Source organism: Ranitomeya imitator, chromosome 10, assembly GCF_032444005.1.
Source record: "Ranitomeya imitator isolate aRanImi1 chromosome 10, aRanImi1.pri, whole genome shotgun sequence".
NCBI lineage: Eukaryota > Metazoa > Chordata > Amphibia > Anura > Dendrobatidae > Ranitomeya > Ranitomeya imitator.
This window is the reverse complement of record NC_091291.1, coordinates 76,954,418-76,966,409: the sequence shown is the minus strand read 5'-3', so window position 1 is coordinate 76,966,409 and position 11,992 is coordinate 76,954,418. Positions and strand designations below refer to the sequence as shown.

Genomic DNA, 11,992 nt, shown 5'->3' with positions numbered 1-11,992 from the left:
TACAAACTATTTGAACTCTATTTAATTTGGGCACCCTCATCTAGGGCCACGGTCCGGGTCGGGCCACCGTGACATCCCAGCTGAGGGAACCGAAGAACCCGGTACCGAGTACCCCATTGTCCTCACATGGGTGTGCGCTGCAGCTGCTTGATCCGGTCATCAGCCCATGTGTTTAAGTGCAATAGTAAAGTATCAAGTGCAGTTATCGTTTGCATGGAGGGTGTGGAGACAGATGAATAGTAGGGTGCAGATTCACATGCAGATAATAATTGGAAGGAGGGAACAGGACAAAGTTAGTTTACTGAGTAGTTGATGTGGTAGGCTTGTTTGAAGAGATGGGTTTTTAAAGCGCGCTTGAATAGGTCGGGGTTAGGTATCAGTCTCGTCTGGGGAAGTGCATTCCAGAGAGCTGGCGCAGCACGAGAGAAGTCTTGGAGACAGAGGTGCAAGGTTTGGATTACGGGGGATGTTAGTCTTAGGTCATTTGTAGAACGGAGGGCACGTGTAGGGTGATAGACGGAGATGAGAGAGGAGATATAAGGCAGTGTAGAACTGTGGAGAGCTTTGTAGGTGAGAGAGATGAGTTTATACTGGACCCTGTAGCGAATGGGTAGCCAGTGTAATGATTGGCACAAGATTGGCACAAGGCATCGGTGAAGCGGCTGGACAGAAATATGACCCTGGCTGCCGCATTCAAGATGGATTGGAGAGGAGAAAGTTTGGAAAGAGGGAGACCGATCAGAAGAGAGTTGCAGTAGTCCACCTGGTCTAATGGTCTATCAATGACTGTACTTAATTCCTGCAGTACTTGGGGGGTGTATCCCATCCGGGCCCGGAGATTTGTCAATTTTATTGATTTTTAGGTGTTGCTGTACTTCCTGCTGGGTTAAGCAGGTGACATTTAATGGGGATTTTTGTTATCCCTGATAATATTGTTCCCATTGGATTTTCTTGTGTAAATACTGATGAAAAAAAGTCATTGAGCAGATTGGCCTTTTCCTCATCCTTATCCACCATTTTACCCAGACTATTTTTACACTACACATAGAGTTGATAATATTTTGGGCACATATTATTCAGGACATTGTTATGTTCATTTTGAGTACTAGTTGTCCAGGGTACCTCTTTTGAACTTATGTACGATTGAGTATGTTTGATTATGCGCGACATAAATAAGCAATTTACGTGAATAACCCAGGACTACAAGTAGTCAAAATAAACATCTTAAAGTCCTGAACAAAATTTTACCCAATATCCACTCTATGTATAATTCACCATACATGAAAATCTAATAGCTATCTAATAGCTAAAGTCTAATTGCAGACTAACTAGAGTCCGGTTCACATTTGTATTGTACATTATGATGACTGTCAGCAGCGCTCCGTTACATCTCTCCCCATGACTGTTGGCAGCGCTCCGTTACATCTCTCCCCATGACTGTTGGCAGCGCTCCGTTACATCTCTCCCCATGACTGTTGGCAGCGCTCCGTTACATCTCTCCCCATGACTGTCAGCAGCGCTCCGTTACATCTCTCCCCATGACTGTTGGCAGCGCTCCGTTACATCTCTCCCCATGACTGTTGGCAGCGCTCCGTTACATCTCTCCCCATGACTGTTGGCAGCGCTCCGTTACATCTCTCCCCATGACTGTTGGCAGCGCTCCGTTACATCTCTCCCCATGACTGTTGGCAGCGCTCCGTTACATCTCTCCCCATGACTGTCAGCAGCGCTCCATTACATCTCTCCCCATGACTGTTGGCAGCGCTCCGTTACATCTCTCCCCATGACTGTTGGCAGCGCTCTGTTACATCTCTCCCCATGACTGTTGGCAGCGCTCCGTTACATCTCTCCCCATGACTGTTGGCAGCGCTCCGTTACATCTCTCCCCATGACTGTTGGCAGTGCTCCGTTACATCTCTCCCCATGACTGTTGGCAGCGCTCCGTTACATCTCTCCCCATGACTGTTGGCAGCGCTCCGTTACATCTCTCCCCATGACTGTTGGCAGCGCTCCGTTACATCTCTCCCCATGACTGTTGGCAGCGCTCCGTTACATCTCTCCCCATGACTGTTGGCAGCGCTCCGTTACATCTCTCCCCATGACTGTTGGCAGCGCTCTGTTACATCTCTCCCCATGACTGTTGGCAGTGCTCCGTTACATCTCTCCCCATGACTGTTGGCAGCGCTCCATTACGCCGCTCCCCCGGAAGCTCTGCCTAGAATGTCAGCGCTGCGCCTCATTCTCCTCCCAGTTATAAAGCTGCTGTATATAAAATATTCTGTAAGATGGCCACTGGACAGGTCCTTGAGGGGACTGGTAGTTTCAGTGATGTAATCCTGGGAAAGCACATGCTCCCGCATGTATAGTGCTGAAAAAGGTACCGAGCATTCCAAGGACGAGTTTTACCAGCAGCTAAAAGAGATGGGTAGGAATGACAGCTAACATATCTCATCCTGCAGCTGCAGATTGTCATCCATCACAGATCAGGCGCTACACTGAGCAGCCAGTCACAGTATCTATGTGTTCATGTTGGAGGAGCAATCATTCCCCACTGTACACATTGCTCTAAGTCTCCTCCTCGGCTCCTCCCAGCCCCAGTCAGGCAGGAAAAAGCTAAGCAGCAAACAGCAGGAAAAAAAACAGCTTCCTGTGCTGACCTCAACCACAGAACAGTGAGTAAAACAATGCAATGTCTGTCTGTCTGTCTATCTATCTACTGTATCTATCACTGATTACTGGTCACGGACACAACCACCTGTAATGTCAGTGTCCTGCGCCTCATTCGGCCCCCTCACAGATATAAAGCCGCTGTGTATATGTATATATATATCAGTATTTGTGACTGATTACTGGTGAGGGGCACACCCTCCTGTACCTCATTCTCCCCCCACAGTTATTAAGCCACTGTGGGTGGGTGTGTGTATATATATATATATAACTGATTACTGGTGAGGGACACAACCTCCTGTAATGTCAGTGTCCTGCTCCTCATTCCCCCTCACAGTCCCTTCTCACCCGCCCTGGGAGTGGTCTTTGTTGTTCTTTCTCATTCTCGGGTCCTGCACCAGAGGCCTGGGAGTTTGAGGATTCTGCGCAGGATCTTATTTGCTCCCAGCATTGCGCTTTTCTGGACAGAGAGCTCAGATGTTGCTCCTGGGATCTGTTGTAGGCATTCTACTAATTTAGGGGTCACTGCTCTAAGTCCTCCTATCACCACTGGAATCACTGTTGCCATCACCTTCCACATCTTCTCCAGTTCTCCTTTGAGGCCCTGGTATTTCTCCAGCTTCTCATATTCCTTATTTCTGATGATGCTGTCACTTGGCACTGCCGCATCTACAACCCCTGGTAAAAATTATGGAATCACCGGACTTTTTCTGGGGTCTCCCACCTGGTCTTAGGGGGACTCAGCCCATATGCTGTGCAGATGTTCCTGTATACAATTCCCACTACCTGGTTGTGGCGTTCGGTATACACTGTTCCTGCTTGCATTTTGCATCCTGCCACTATGTGTTGGACTGTTTCTGAGGTTTTTTTACATAGTATGTCCTTGGGTCTTGTCTTGTGTGGTAGATTCCTGCTTCTATTGGATGTGGTACTTAGTGCTTGCTCTGGTGCCGCTATGATTAGTGCCTCTATGCTTTCTCTGAGTCCCGCTTTCTCCAGCCATTGGTAGGATTTCTTCATGTCAGCCACCTTCATTATCTGTCGATGGTACATCCCATGCAGTGGCTTGTCTTACCGGGATGCTTCGTGGTCCTATATAATGTGACTGATTGCTGGTCATGGACACAATATCTTGTGATGTCAGTGTCCTGCTCCTCACTCTCCCCTCACAGTTATAAAACTGCTGTGTGTGTATATACAGTGAAGGAAATAAGTATTTGATCCCTTTCTAATTTTGTAAGTTTGCCCACTGATAAAGTCATGAACTGTCTATAATTTTAAGGGTAAGTTAATTTTAAGACTGAGAGATAGTCATGGCCAAAAGTATTAACACCCCTGCAATTCTGTCAGATAATACTCATTTTCTTCCTGAAAATGATTGCAAACACAAATTCTTTGGTATCTTCATTTAATTTGTCTTAAATGAAAAAACACAAAAGAGAATGAAGCAAAAAGCAAAACATTGATCATTTCACACAAAACTCCAGAAATGGGCCAGACAAAAGTATTGGCACCCTCAGCCTAATACTTGGTTGCACAACCTTTAGCCAAAATAACTGCGACCAACCGCTTCCGGTAACCATCAATGAGTTTCTTACAAAGCTCTGCTGGAATTTTAGACCATTCTTCTTTGGCAAACTGCTCCAGGTCCCTGATATTTGAAGGGTGCCTTCTCCAAACTGCCATTTTTAGATCTCTCCACAGGTGTTCTATGGGATTCAGGTCTGGACTCATTGCTGGCCACCTTAGAAGTTTCCAGTGCTTTCTCTCAAACTATTTTCTAGTGCTTTTTGAAGTGTGTTTTGGGTCATTGTCCTGCTGGAAGACCCATGACCTCTGAGGGAGACCCAGCTTTCTCACACTGGGCCCTACATTATGCTGCAAAATTTGTTGGTAGTCTTCAGACGTCATAATGCCATGCATACGGTCAAGCAGTCCAGTGCCAGAGGCAGCAAAGCAACCCCAAAACATCAGGGAACCTCCGCCATGTTTGACTGTAGGGACCATGTTCTTTTCTTTGAATGCATGTTTTTTTTTCTCCTGTAAACTCTATGTTGATGCTTTTGCCCAAAAAGCTCTACTTTTGTCTCATCTGACCAGAGAACATTCTTCCAAAACGTTTTAGGCTTTTTCAGGTAAGTTTTGGCAAACTCCAGCCTGGCTTTTTTATGTCTCGGGGTAAGAAGTGGGGTCTTCCTGGGTCCCCTACCATACAGTCCATTTTCATTCAGACCCGACGGATAGTAGGGGTTGACACTGTTGTACCTTCAGACTGCAGGGCAGCTTGAACTTGTTTGGATGTTAGTCGAGGTTCTTTATCCAACATCCGCACAATCTTGCGTTGAAATCTCTTGTCAATTTTTCTTTTTCGTCCACATCTAGGGAGGTTAGCCACAGTGCCATGGGCTTTAAACTTCTTGATGACACTGCGCACGGTAGATACAGGAACATTCAGGTCTTTGGAGATGAACTTGCAGCCTTGAGATTGCTCATGCTTCCTCATCTTTTGGTTTCTGATGTCCTCAGATAGTTCTTTGGTCTTCTTTCTTTTCTCCATGCTCAATGTGGTACACACAAGGACACAGGACAGAGGTTGAGTCAACTTTAATCCATGTCAACTGGCTGCAAGTGTGATTTAGTTATTGCCAACACCTGTAAGGTGCCACATGTAAGTTACAGGTGCTGTTCATTACACAAATTAGAGAAGCATCACATGATTTTTCGAACAGTACCAATACTTTTGTCCACCCCATTTTTTATGTTTGATGTGGAATTATATCCAATTTGGCTTTAGGACAATACTTTTTGTGTTTTTTCATTTAAAGGGACTCTGTCACCTGAATTTGGCGGGACTGGTTTTGGGTCATATGGGCGGAGTTTTCGGGTGTTTGATTCACCCTTTCCTCACCCGCTGGCTGCATGCTGGCTGCAATATTGGATTGAAGTTCATTCTCTGTCCTCCATAGTACACGCCTGCGCAAAGCAATCTTGCCTTGTGCAGCCATGTACTATGGAGGACAGAGAATGAACTTCAATCCAATATTGCAGCCAGCATGCAGCCAGCGGGTAAGGAAAGGGTGAATCAAACACCCGAAAACTCCGCCCATATGACCCAAAACCAGTCCCGCCAAATTCAGGTGACAGGTTCCCTTTAAGACAAATTAAATGAACATAATAGTACCAAAGAATTTGTGATTGCAATCATTTTCAGGAAGAAACTAAGTATTATCTGACATAATTGCAGGGGTGTAAATACTTTTGGCCATGACTGTAGAATATCAAAAATAAAATCCAGAAAATCACATTGTATAAATTATATACATTTATTTGTATTTTGCAGTGAGAAATAAGTATTTGATCCCTCTGACAAACAAGACTTAATACTTGGTGGCAAAACCCTTGATGGCAAGTGCAGCAGTCACACATTTTTTGTACTGTAGTTGATGATGACGTTTGTGCACGTCAGGAGGAATTTTGGTCCACTCCTCTTTGCAGATCATCTCTAAATCATTAAGATTTTGAGGCTGTCACTTTGCAACTCGGAGCTACATCTACTTCCATACGCAGGGCCGGCGTCAGCACCCGGCACAGCGGGCAAATGCCGGGGCCCTGGGGAGAGGGGGGGGCCCACTCATGCTATCATAGATACAGGAGAGCAGAGCAGGAGATAACATGCTCTCTCCCCCCACAAAGTCACGCTGGCTGCGTTCTCTTAACGCCTATGTGCCAGCTCTGACACAAGCATCTTCTCACTTAGTCAGTGCAGCCAGGCAGGCACACATAGGGGTTAACAGAAGGCAGCCAGTGTGACATTGTGGGCGGAGAGAGCACGTTATCTGCTCTCCCCCTGGGTGGTTGCAGACAGTGCTGAAGTTTATCAGGCAGATTCCGGAGGAGCTCCGTCCTACTAGTGCCTGAGTGAGTGCAAAGGTATCCAGCAGTGGTTGCAATTGTGGCTCAGTCTGCTGCTGTCTTTCTCCGCTGCCTAAAAATGTGGGTGATGTCTGGAGGAGCAGCTGGTGGGGTGCAGCCTGCAACCTGCAGCCACCCAGCTCTCCCAGAATATATGCATGCTGCACCAAACCTGCACCAGTGGGGTAGGAAGAAGCTTAACCCCTTCCCATCTGTATGAAGGTTATTGCTAAACCTTAAAGATAACAATCCGAACCGCATAAATGGGGTTAACCAGATGCCAGGAGGAAGGGGAGCTGCTGCCATGGATAACACTGAGCTGTGGGCTGTACGTTGGGGCCCCGTGGCCCCAGGCTGGTGACTGGAGGGACTCTGCCCAGTTCTGGCATGTGGGTGATTTCTGCTCCGGAGTCTCAGCTTCTCTTCTCCACATCACACTGTGCAGTCACAGCAACATTGGTTGTCTCTGTCCAGGTCCCAGCAGCTACCACTGCTCCCACCAAGGACATGGCATCACTTAACCCTTCCCCTGCGGCCACCGGCAACAAATCCACATTATTCCTTGATTAAATCAGGTTCCAACCCAATAGAGGAGCAGACATTTCCTGCTACCATTAGGGTCCGGGAGGGGGTGACATTGGCTGCCCTGCTACTCTGTAGTGGGGGGTGACAAGTGTAACATGGGGTAACGATGACAGAGAAATGCACAGGATAATAGTGAGAGCGACAGAGGGCAGTGTATGGTATGGAGCAGTCAGGGGGTGGGCTGCAGGATCACCCCATACTGTACATGACTGCTCGGGACAGGGAGGCGTTTAATGAGCTTCTAATGACGGGGCACTAATTGGGTCATTAGGGTTTGTGGAAAGGATTCAGCATCAGGTCCCTCATTAATGCCCGAGCCGCCTGTTACTTTGTAGCACAGATCTGTTGGGGCCGCAAAACCAAACAACGTTGTTTATGTAGAAAAGTCTTTGTTTTATAGAAAAACTCAAAACAGAAAAGCACCTCTCCTGTATATATACACTGCACAGCACCTTTCCTCCTGTATATATACACACTGCAGAATCTACAATAGCTGTCACTCATGTAAGAAGTGAAATCTGGCATTGTACTATACATTTCTCTGCCGTATCTGTGCATCATAAATCGGGGTATGTGTTACAGGGGGGGCCCACTGAAACTCTTTCGCCCGGGGCCCTCGAAAACCTGGAGCCTGTCCATACGTTTTCTATGGGATTAAGGTCTTGAGACTGGCTAGGCCACTCCATGACCTTAATGAGCTTCTTTTTGAGCCACTCGTTTGTTTCCTTCGTTTTGGGTCATTGTCTTGCTGGAAAACCCAGCCACAACCCATTTTTAATGTCCTGACAGAGGTAAGGAGGTTGTCACTCAGGATTTTACGGTACATGGCTACATCCATTCTCCCACTGATGCGGTGAAGTAGTCCTGTGCACTAAGCAGAGAAACACCCACAAAACATAATGTTTCCACCTCCATGCTTGACAGTGGGGACGGTGTTCTTTGGATCATAGGCAGCATTTCTCTTCCTAACACAGCAAGTTGAGTTAATGCCAAAAAGCGCAATTTTTGTCTCATTTGACCACAGCACCATCTCAGTCATCGTGGTGTTCATTGGTAAACTTAAGATGGGCCTGCACATGTGCCTTCTGTTCTTGAGCAGAGAGACCTTGTGGTCACTGCAGGATTTTAAACATTTCCAGCGCAATGTGTTACCAATGGTTTTCTTGGTGACTGTGGTCCCAGCTGCCTTGAGAGCATTAACAAGTTCCCCCTTGTAGTTTTAGGCTGATCTCTCACCTTCTTCATGATCAAGGATACCCCAGGAGGTGATAGTTTGTATGGTGCCCCAGATCGATGTCTATTAACAGTCATTTTGTATTTCTTCTATTTTCTTACTATTGCTCCAACAGTTGTCTCCTTCTCACCCAGCTTTTTACGTATGGTTTTGTAGCTCATTCCAGCTTTGTGCAGGTCTATGATCTTGTCCCTGACATCCTTAGAAAGCTCTTTGGTCTTGCCCATGAGGTTAGAGTATGACTGATTGAGTCTGTGGAAAGGAGTCTTTTATAAAGGTGACTATGTAAGACAGCTGTCTTTAATACAGGTAAAATGTACAAGTCAGACCTCAAAATATAAAGAGATACAAAAAACTTTATTAGAAGTACAATTACCAAGAAACAACGATGATGGTGATGTATACCAGTATAAAAAGCACCATAGACCTGAGGCACGTGTTATAAACACAATCCTTCCTGCCACATATATAGATCTCCCATATCATACACTGATCATTACACCAAATGGCACGTTTGACTATATTACCACAATGTTACAATTCCAAGGTGGCAAGACAAATAACGAAAATCAAGCTACATTACCTCAGGTCTGATGGTGCCAGGTCCCCTACGCGCGTTTCGGCTGCGTGTGCCTTCTTCCGGGGGAGTGGCATCATCAGATCACTGACCGGTTAAATAGTACTCCCACCCAATCAAAAGAGGTAAAGAACATCGCGTCATATGGCCGCCTCCTTTCTACGGCGCATGCTCTGACCGCCACCAACAAGCCCGAGTCCCCCAGGACGTCATCAGGCAGCCCCGCCCACATGAACGCCCTTCCAGGCGGTCAGGTGAGTGCCGAGCCAGATAGAGACGCCAGTGGACAACGCACAGCCAAGTGGCGAGGGGCGCGCACGCGCACAGGAGCGGAACACACATGAGCGATCCCACCGCTACAAATAGGTAACCATTAACCCTAAGTGCTCGCTAAAACCCAGGCGTTCACATAAGAAACAAAGGACAGAGGGAAGATATTTCTACTAAACAGACGATCCATAACAGACAAATGCAAATAGCTATGCATATAAAATTTATACAAAGTGAATAGGTATGACAGTGCCTCATCAATGGTCTGCTGGGTCTGTCTGTATACCTCCCTGGTTGTGAAGCCCTGGACGGTGTCTGAGAACACCAGTCCCCTGCAGCTCCCCCGATTCCGCCGGGCTGAGTAGTATCCCACTGCTGCCACCAGTGTTACGGAGAAGCGGGGTCAGTGGGTGCTCTTGTCCGCTTGCCCGGCTGTCTTTAGCAAGACTGCATGGACCACGGCTCATACCACTGAATGCCCGCTCTATCTCCCAGTGGGCAATACACTACACAGACAACACAGGGTTAAGGTAAAACAGGGTGGCAATACTTTATTGAACCACAGCACACAATAGCAAACAGAGCATTCCCAACATGCCTGGAATTGTATGGGTACATGGGCGCATATAAAATATCACTGCGTCCCCACGTATTTCTAGTATGACACGATGTCAGAGCTCCCAGGGTCGCTACTCCTTCTGTGGATGAACGTACAGAGAAGGGGTAACAACAAGCATAGGGAGATGACCAAGAACTGTCCATAGAGTCCATACAAGGTCCAAAGCCAGTTGACACGAGAGTCACCACCTGTCTTATCAGACCATCTCCATGGAACCAGGCGACCAGCGGGTCCCAACCCTGGCTTTCTCCAAACATATCCATGGTGCAGAGATGGTCACTGGATCAGATCTGTGTCCTTCCAACCGGAGCCGAAAATCCCTAGGTTGTATCCTATAGAATCCTAGACCAGTGTCCCTCGTGATGGTGCCATGATGAATTGGCTGCAGTCCATTCTTCTGTCTGTAGTGTGGTTTGCAGAATGTCTTGCTGGTAGCTCTGTGTACTTCAGTCTCCCAGGAAGTGAACTCTGAGTCAATTTATACCCAAGGCATGTAAGCTATTTTTAGAATTACCCAGGGTCTTTCAGTCCAACATCAAGATAAGGTAAACAATGGTGATGGGATTAAGTAGCACTATTAGCATATAAGCACACATCAATAAACAAAGCTTAAAGGAGTTGTCCACTACTTTCAATTAACCCCCCAATGTACCCCCCGGGGCCCCTAATGAATTGTGCAGTTACCTTCCATTGCCATTTTCGCCTGTGAGCGGCGCTATTCTGGCTGCTGAGTCCGGGTCACGTGACCCCAGGCTGCAGCCGCCGTTCATTTCCGCCGAAGTCACGTCAATTTCCAGACTCTAGAAATTGACGTGACGTCAGCAGCAGGCGTGACCAGCCCCCACAGTCAGCAGTCACTCAGCAAGAGTGACTGGGCTGTGGGCGGTGCTGAGGGCTGCCTGCAGGGCTGTGCTGGGGGCGGGGCTCTGTGTTTACTAAGTGCTGCTGGGATCTGCGGGCGGGGCTGTGCTGCTGTTGCTGGGGGTCTGCCCACCGGCGCCGGTGTTTGCCTGCCGGCGCTGTGTGTGTGTGCCGGCGGTGTGTGTGTGTGCAGGCATCGTCCGATGGGACTACAAGTCCCATCGGGCTCTGCCTGCTACACTGACAATGAGTGACACATTAGCCAATGATGGGACAGTAGTAGTCCCATCATCCGGCTAATGTGTTGAATGTAAAAAAAAAAAAAAAAAAAACATACACAGTACGTACATACATACATACATACATACATACAACACACACCATGTGACATCATGCAACACATGCACCACGCGACGACATGCACCATGCGATGACATGCGCCATGTGACGACATGCACCATGTGACGACATGCACCATGTGACGACATGCACCATGTGACGACATGCACCATGTGACGACATGCACCATGCGACGACATGCACCATGCGACGACATGCACCATGCGACATGCTACATGCACCACGCGGCGACATGCACCATGCGACAGCATGCGACGACATGCGACATGCTGCATGCACCATGTGACGGCATGCGACGACATGCGACATTCACTATGCTACATGCACCATGCGACGACATGTACCATGCGCCTACATTTTACATGCACCATGCGACAACATGCACCATGCGACATGAACCGTGCGACGACATGCAACATGCACCATGCGACGACATGCACCATGCGACGACATGCACCATGCAACGACATGCGACATACAGTACATACATACATACTACAGACATACAGTACATATAACAGAGTACATACTCACCATCACTTGTCACTTTTTGGAAGTGCATTTGGACAGCAAGGTGGATTGCTGTTGAGGGAACTAGAGAAAAAAAAAAAAAAATCTTTAAATCTTCAGCAGAGCGAGTGTGAGCGAGCTGAGTGTGGCCTGAGCGTAAGTGTGGACGGCAGTAAGTGTGACTTGTGATTCAGTGACTTTGGAGTCAGGGAGTTTCCAAGGGAGGAATTACTGAATTGCTGTCTGATTTTTATTAATACTTTGTATTTATTTTTATTTTTTTTTATTGAACTGTTCTGTCTGGTGCAATCCCCATTAGGAAATGTGCTCCACGATTGTTAATGCCATCCAGTGCACATCTTGCCACATGTATGCAGTCCTTGAGCAGCCGATCGAG

General features: G+C 47.4%; 1 protein-coding gene across 2 annotated transcripts in view; it reads left to right on the top strand.

The window, feature by feature from the left end:
• The first annotated feature begins 2,612 nt into the window (after positions 1 to 2,612).
• The window catches only part of LOC138651320 (oocyte zinc finger protein XlCOF6-like), an 83,251-nt gene continuing 73,871 nt past the window's right edge, over positions 2,613 to 11,992 (top strand). For both annotated transcript variants that reach the window (XM_069741419.1, XM_069741418.1), the window contains exon 1: positions 2,613 to 2,672. The gene's annotated coding sequence lies outside the window, so the exon portion shown is untranslated. The remainder of the gene's footprint in view (positions 2,673 to 11,992) is intronic.